We start from the raw sequence: 6623 nt of genomic DNA, 5'->3' as shown, positions 1-6623 counted from the left end.
TGACTCAATACGTTAACGCAATGCAATAGTGAGTCTGTATATACGAATGCATCCGGGTTTTGTGTACTCACGATTTAGCCAGGGGCTTAACCCTGGGATCCCACTCTGGGCTGCTGTCGGTGGCGATGGTGAAGTCGTCCGGAAGGGAGGCTTTCCCCTTCTTAGACGATTTGGCCTCCAAGCATGCAGAGCCCATCCTTTTCTTTCTCCCCTTGCTGGGGGGGATTGGCTTTCCTCCTCCTCTTCCTCGTCCTCTTCGGAGGAGGAGCGGGCCTCAGAGTCTTCGTACACCATGTCCAAAGTACCCTTGCGACGAAGGCCGCCCCTGGTCTCTTTGGCCTCCTTTTCGGCCTTCTTCTTTGGCACCTTGTAAAGCGCCGGGACCAGCATCTTCATCAGAAGTGGGCCGGGTTGTTCTTCTGGCAGTGGGGCCGGACAGTAGATCCGCTCCGCCCTCTTCTCCAGCCCTAGGAGAATTGTTGGAAAACATATTAGGCGTTTCCCACAGAGTACGCAAATAAGCATACACCTTGCCAGCATACGAAAACTTACCGAACTTGCGGGACGGGACAATTTGTAGCCGCGGTCCTCGGCTGACTCCGGCCATGATTTGCCGAACTTGAAGAGCACTTTCTAGATGTCTATGTGCATTGTGCCGAAGAACTCCAGCGGGGTCTAGTCCTTGGTCGGGTCAAATTCCCATAAATTGCAAGCCATGCGTTGGCATGGGAGAATCCGGCGAACTAACATCACCTGGACTACATCGACAAGTTTGATGTTCTTGTCTTGCATGCTCTTGATACGCTCCTGGACCATCGCCATCTCGTCTGACGAAGACCAGTCCAGGTCCTTCTCAGGACAGGACGTAAGCCGCAATGGGGCTCCAGATTGGAATTCGGGAGCTGCGGCCCATTTTGTGCCGCATGGCTTAGTGACATAGAACCACTGTTGTTGCCACCCTTTGACGGACTCATTGAATGTACCTAATGGCTATTTGACGTTGGGCATCTTGCTCACCATGGCGCCTCCACACTCGGCGTGCTCGCCGCTCACCACCTTGGGCTTCACGTTGAAAATCTTCAGCCACAGTCCGAAGTGTGGAGAGACGCGGAGGTAGGCCTCACACACGACGATGAATGTCGAGATGTTGAGGAAGGAATTTGGGGATAGATCATGGAAATCGATCCCATAGTAATACATAAGGCCGTGAACAAATGGGTGGAGGGGAAACCCCAGCCCGCAGACGAAGTGAGGGAGGAATACAACCCTCTCGTGCGGTTCCGGAGTAGGGACGATATGTCCCGCCGTCGGAAGACGGTGACCGATCTTCTTGGCCAGATACACGCCCTCCAGAAGTTTCTTTATATCCTTCTCTTGGACAGTGGAGGCCATCCACTTGCCTCCAGCTCTGGATCCAGACATTTTCGGAATGCTTTTGTGGGCTGACAAGGCGAATGCTTGGGTGCTGGAGCGAGAGAGAGAGAGCGAGAGAGAGAGAGAGAGAGAGAGAGAGAGAGAGAGAGAGTAAGCATAGGAAGGAGAAGGCGTGGGTGAAAAAGGGGAATCCTTATCCCTTTATAAAGGCAGCAGAAATCATGCACCTCCCCACTTGCCCTAAAAACTCGCTTATTCCCCAAGTGCCATGCTACTGGCATGGTTGGGTTACCCACGCCCGTATTGATGAGAATCCCATAATAAGGGGACACGATCTCTGCTTCGACAAGACGTGCCAATAAAACCGCCTCGTGAAACATGTAGTAGCAGGTTGGGAAACGGTTCGAATAATGACCAGGCCATGGCGTGATGTCACGCTATGAACAGGTTGTCAGCAGATTAGATTCATGGAATATGATACTCTCTACGGTGGTATGTGGAATTTGTTTTGCAGAGCCGGACACGTTTTTTGTGTTCAAGATCTACTTTGGATTATTCGGAGAAGGAACCCGCCTTGCAATGCCGAAGACAATCTGCGCGCCGGACTCATCGTCATTGAAGCCTGATTCAGGGGCTACTAAAAGAGTCCTGGATTAAGGTGTCCTCGGACAGCCGGACTATATGTGTAGGTTGGACTGTTGGACTATGAAGAGACAAGATAGAAGACTTCATCCCGTGTCCGGGTGAGACTCTCCTTTGCATGGAAGGCAAGCTTGGCGATTCAGATGTGTAGATTCCCTTCTCTGTAACTGACTCTGTGTAACCCTAGCCCCCTCCAGTGTCTATATAAACCGGAGGTTTAGTCCCTAGGACAAGAACAATCAAAATCATAGGCTAGCTTCTAGGGTTAGCCTCTACAATCTCGTGGTAGATCAACTCTTGTAATACTCATATCATCAAGATCAATCAAGCAGGAAGTAGGGTATTACCTCCATAGAGAGGGCCCGAACCTGAGTAAACATCGTGTCCCCCGCCTCCTGTTACCATTAGCCTTAGACACACAGTTCGGTACCCCCTACCAGAGATCCGTCGGTTTTGACACCGACGGGAGGAGACCAAATCCCTTGTCCATCGCTCCCGGAGGAAGCTCCAGCACCTCGGGTCGCCGAAGGCGACGGAGAGCTCGGCCTTGGTGGAGAGCGAGGCAAGGTATCCCGTCTTGAGCCCCCAGCTCAGCCCCCGGCCTAGGAGTGAGGACTTGGTCCCATCTGCTGAAGATGACGGAGATAGCCCTCCTACCCTTCCAGGTGGTGGAGGCGAGGGGGCATAGGGCGAGCCCCTCCCTGGTGGACGTACTTCCCCCGCCACTCGTGTCATAGACAATCCCGCAGAACCCTTCGCAGACAAGGCCGTTCCAGATGCCGCTGGGATTGTCACGGCAAAGGACACAACTCGGGACCCGGCAACAATTGTTGTCGGGGAGACTGAGATTCCTGCCCGGCAGACTTCTCTTGGTGACATACTTGCTCAGGACAATGAACTGGAGGTTCTCGTCCGCCAATGTACCAAGGACTTGGAGGAGAAGCAGGAGGCGGCTCTGAATGTTGTTGCCATTGATTCTGATGCTCGACTGAAGAAGATTATTGATGACTTGGCATCCATGTCCACTTCCAAGACTGATCTTGACTGGCAGGTGTCTGAGCGGGCAGAAGATCTTGCCAAGAGCGTCAAGGAACTGGATGCCCTCAAGGAGGTGGAGCGAAAGGCGAAGACCATCTTGACTGATGTGCGGTCACAACTCTCCTCCAAAACTCAAAGTCTCGAAGTTGCTGACCGTGAAATCTCATATCTGAAAGCGAGAATTGGCACACTGCAGAGTTCAGCAGAGTCTCTTGAGTCCCACCAAAAGTTGCTGACCAAGGATCTGGACGACGCCAAACGTCTCCGACAGGAGGTCGAAGACAAGCCGAAGAACCAGGTTGACCTGAGCACCCTCTGGATCAAGAGTCTGAGTGATATAGCTGAACACATGAGTGCTTGTGCTGCGGAAATGGACATGGACGGCCCAGTCTTCATGCTTAACCAGCACGAGATCCCAAGCACCCAACTAGGGGTCTTCTTCAATGAACTGATCGAGAAGCTGGGGGCGCACGAAGCGGGGAGGGCACAGTGCTTCACTTCTGAATCACGGAAGCTGGCTCGCAACACCCTCTTCATGGTCCTGAGCAACATCGCCTGCCGCCACCCTGACCTCGACCTTGAGGATGGATTCAAGAAGCCCCCGGCAGGCGCCAGTGTCGAAGCCACCAAGGAGAAAGCTGCATCACGGGCTGATAGGGTCCTCATGGTCTGAACCCCTTTGCCCGATCACCAAGCCAAGTATTGGGCCTCCGTTGCCCTGTAATGAAAATATGTCACATATTCTATGTTTAGTCATCCTATCTTTGACGTTTGTGTGAAACTGTTACTTTGGGTTAAATCTTAGTTGTGTGTGTATCCCTTTATTCCCCGTATGCTTGTGTTCGCATGATCTATTTCCATGCATGTTTTGGATGCCTGCCGGTATCATATTGCCGCGATTGTTGTAACGGTTCGGCCCTTAGTAGTCATCTTGGCGACGATGCGTCTCGGCAGGTTTTTCCCAGGTAGTTCTCGGTGGAGCCTCTCGTCCTGAGAGCAAGGCTCTGTACAGGATGATGGAGCAACCAAAGAAGATGACCAAGGTTCCATCACATGAGGATTTTCATGATACGAACGCTTGCTAGGGTTTTGAGGGATAAACGATTGTAAAGAATCCTAAAGCATTAATTTAGAGATGATAATCTGAACTTAGCTTATGTTTTGGGCTTCGTTTTCTTCTGCCGGGCTGCGCGCGTAGAGCGCGTCCGTGGTGCCCGGCAAAGTAGAAGCCAACCAGGTGGTTTCTTTGCCCCCGGCAGGGGCTGATGGGCACCCCATGCAGTAGGCGGATATCGAGGCATAATGCCGAGCTTCTCTGTTCCCCCTACCTCTTCCTCTTCTCTTCTTGGGCCAGTCCATCGGCCGCCGGTGCGTGAATTCATGCCGATGCAAGCAGCCTCACCGAAATGTGCTTGCCGGGGCACCAATCGACGGACTCGTACCAGCGCCTTGCTGAGGATTGCCCTAAGCAGGGCGAATACTGGACCGAGCGTTGCGCGGTAGTCATCGACGTCGATGTTCCCGGGGCTGAAGCAATCCGATTGCTGACGAAAGGAAGAGACGAGGAGGAGGAAGCTTCTGTCCGCAGGTTTCACGTTCTTTCTTCGGGCAGCACCCAAATGGTCGATGCATCATATGGGCCACCGAGACGGGTCTCCTGCCTCTAGCGGGGATCATCGCCATGATCGCGGCCATGGTGAGGCGTGGAGGCCAGCAATGCGGTGCGGGGACGGCCCTGTGATACGTCCATTTTGCATCATGCTTTTATATCAATATTTATTACATTATGGGCTGTTATTACACAATATATCTCATTACTTATGGCTATTCTCTCTTATTTTACAAGGTTTACCATGAAGAGGGGGAATGCCGGCAGCTGGAATTCTGGCTGGAAAAGGAGAAAACGTTGGAAACCTATTCTGCACAACTCCAAAAGTCCTGAAACTCCACGAAACAACTTTTTGGGATTTATAAGAATTTTCGAGCGAAAGAAATAGGCCAGAGGGCCCACACCCTGTCCAGGAGACAGGGGGCGCCCCCCCTATAGGGCGCGCCCCCTATCTTTTGGGCCCCCTGGTGGGCCTCCGGCATCCATCTTCTGCTATATCATCACTTTTACCCTGGAAAAAAAATGTGGGCAAGCTTACGGGACGAAACTCCGCCGCCACGAGGTGGAACCTTGGCGGAACCAATCTAGGGCTCTGGCAGACCTGTTCTGCCGGGGACACTTCCCTCCAGGAGGGGGAAATCATCATTAACGTCATCACCAACGATCCTCTCATCGGGAGGGGGTCAATCTCCATCAACGTCTTCACCAGCACCATCTCCTCTCAAACCCTAGTCCATCTCTTGTATCCAATCTTGTATCCAAAACCACAAATCGGTACCTGTGGGTTGCTAGTACTGTTGATTACTCCTTGTAGTTGATACTTATTGGTTTACTTGGTGGACGATCATATGTTCGGATCCTTCATGCATATTATTACACCTCTGATTATGAACATGAATATGCTTTGTGAGTAGTTACGTTTGTTCCTGAGGACATGTGTGAAGTCTTGCTATTAGTAGTCATGTGAATTTGGTATTCGTTCAATATTTTGATGAGATGTATGTTGTCTTCTCCTCTAGTGGTGTCATGTGAATGTCGGCTACATGACACATTACCATTTTTGGGCTTAGAGGAGGGCATAGGGAAGTAATAAGTAGATGATGGGTTGCTAGAGTGACAGAAGCTTAAACCTAGTTTATTCTTTTCTTCGTTAGGGGCTGATTTGGATCCACATGTTTCATGCTATGGTTAGGTTTAAGTTAATAATTTTGTTGTAGTTGCGGATGCTTGCAACAGGGGTTAATCATAAGTGGGATGCTTGTCCAAGTAAGGGCAGTACCCAAGCACCGGTCCACCCACATATCAAATTATCAAAGTACTGAACGTGAATCATATGAGCGTGATGAAAACTAGCTTGACGATAATTCTCAATGTGTCCTCGGGAGCTCCTTTCTCATTATTAGAAATTGTCCAGGGTTATCCTTTGCTAAATAAAGGATTGGGCCACCTTGATGCACCTTATTTACTTTATTTACTTGTTATTCATTACTATTTATCTTATCATAAAACTATCTATCACCAACAATTTCAGTGCTTGCGGAAAACCTTACTGAAAACTGCTTATCATTTCCTTCTGCTCCTCGTTGGGTTCGACACTCTTACTTATCGAAAATACTACGATAGATCCCCTAAACTTGTGGGTCATCAAGACTCTTTTCTGGCGCCGTTGCCAGGGAGTGTAGCGCTTTTGGTGAGTGGACCTTGGTAAGGAAACATTTATATAGTGTGCTGAAATTTTATGTTACTTGTCACTATGGAAACTAATCCTTTGAAGGGCTTGTTTGTGGTATCTTCACCCCAACCAGAAGAGCAAAGAGTTGCTCCTCAACCTACTGAACTTTATGAAAATATTTACTTTGAGATTCCTTTGGGTATGATAGAGAAACTGCTAGCTAATCCATTTGCAGGACATGGAACATTGCATCCCGATTTACACCTTATCTTTGTGGATGAAGTTTGT

This window comes from Triticum aestivum, chromosome 7B (genome assembly GCF_018294505.1).
Source record: "Triticum aestivum cultivar Chinese Spring chromosome 7B, IWGSC CS RefSeq v2.1, whole genome shotgun sequence".
Taxonomy (NCBI): domain Eukaryota; kingdom Viridiplantae; phylum Streptophyta; class Magnoliopsida; order Poales; family Poaceae; genus Triticum; species Triticum aestivum.
Note: the sequence above shows the minus strand (reverse complement) of the source record.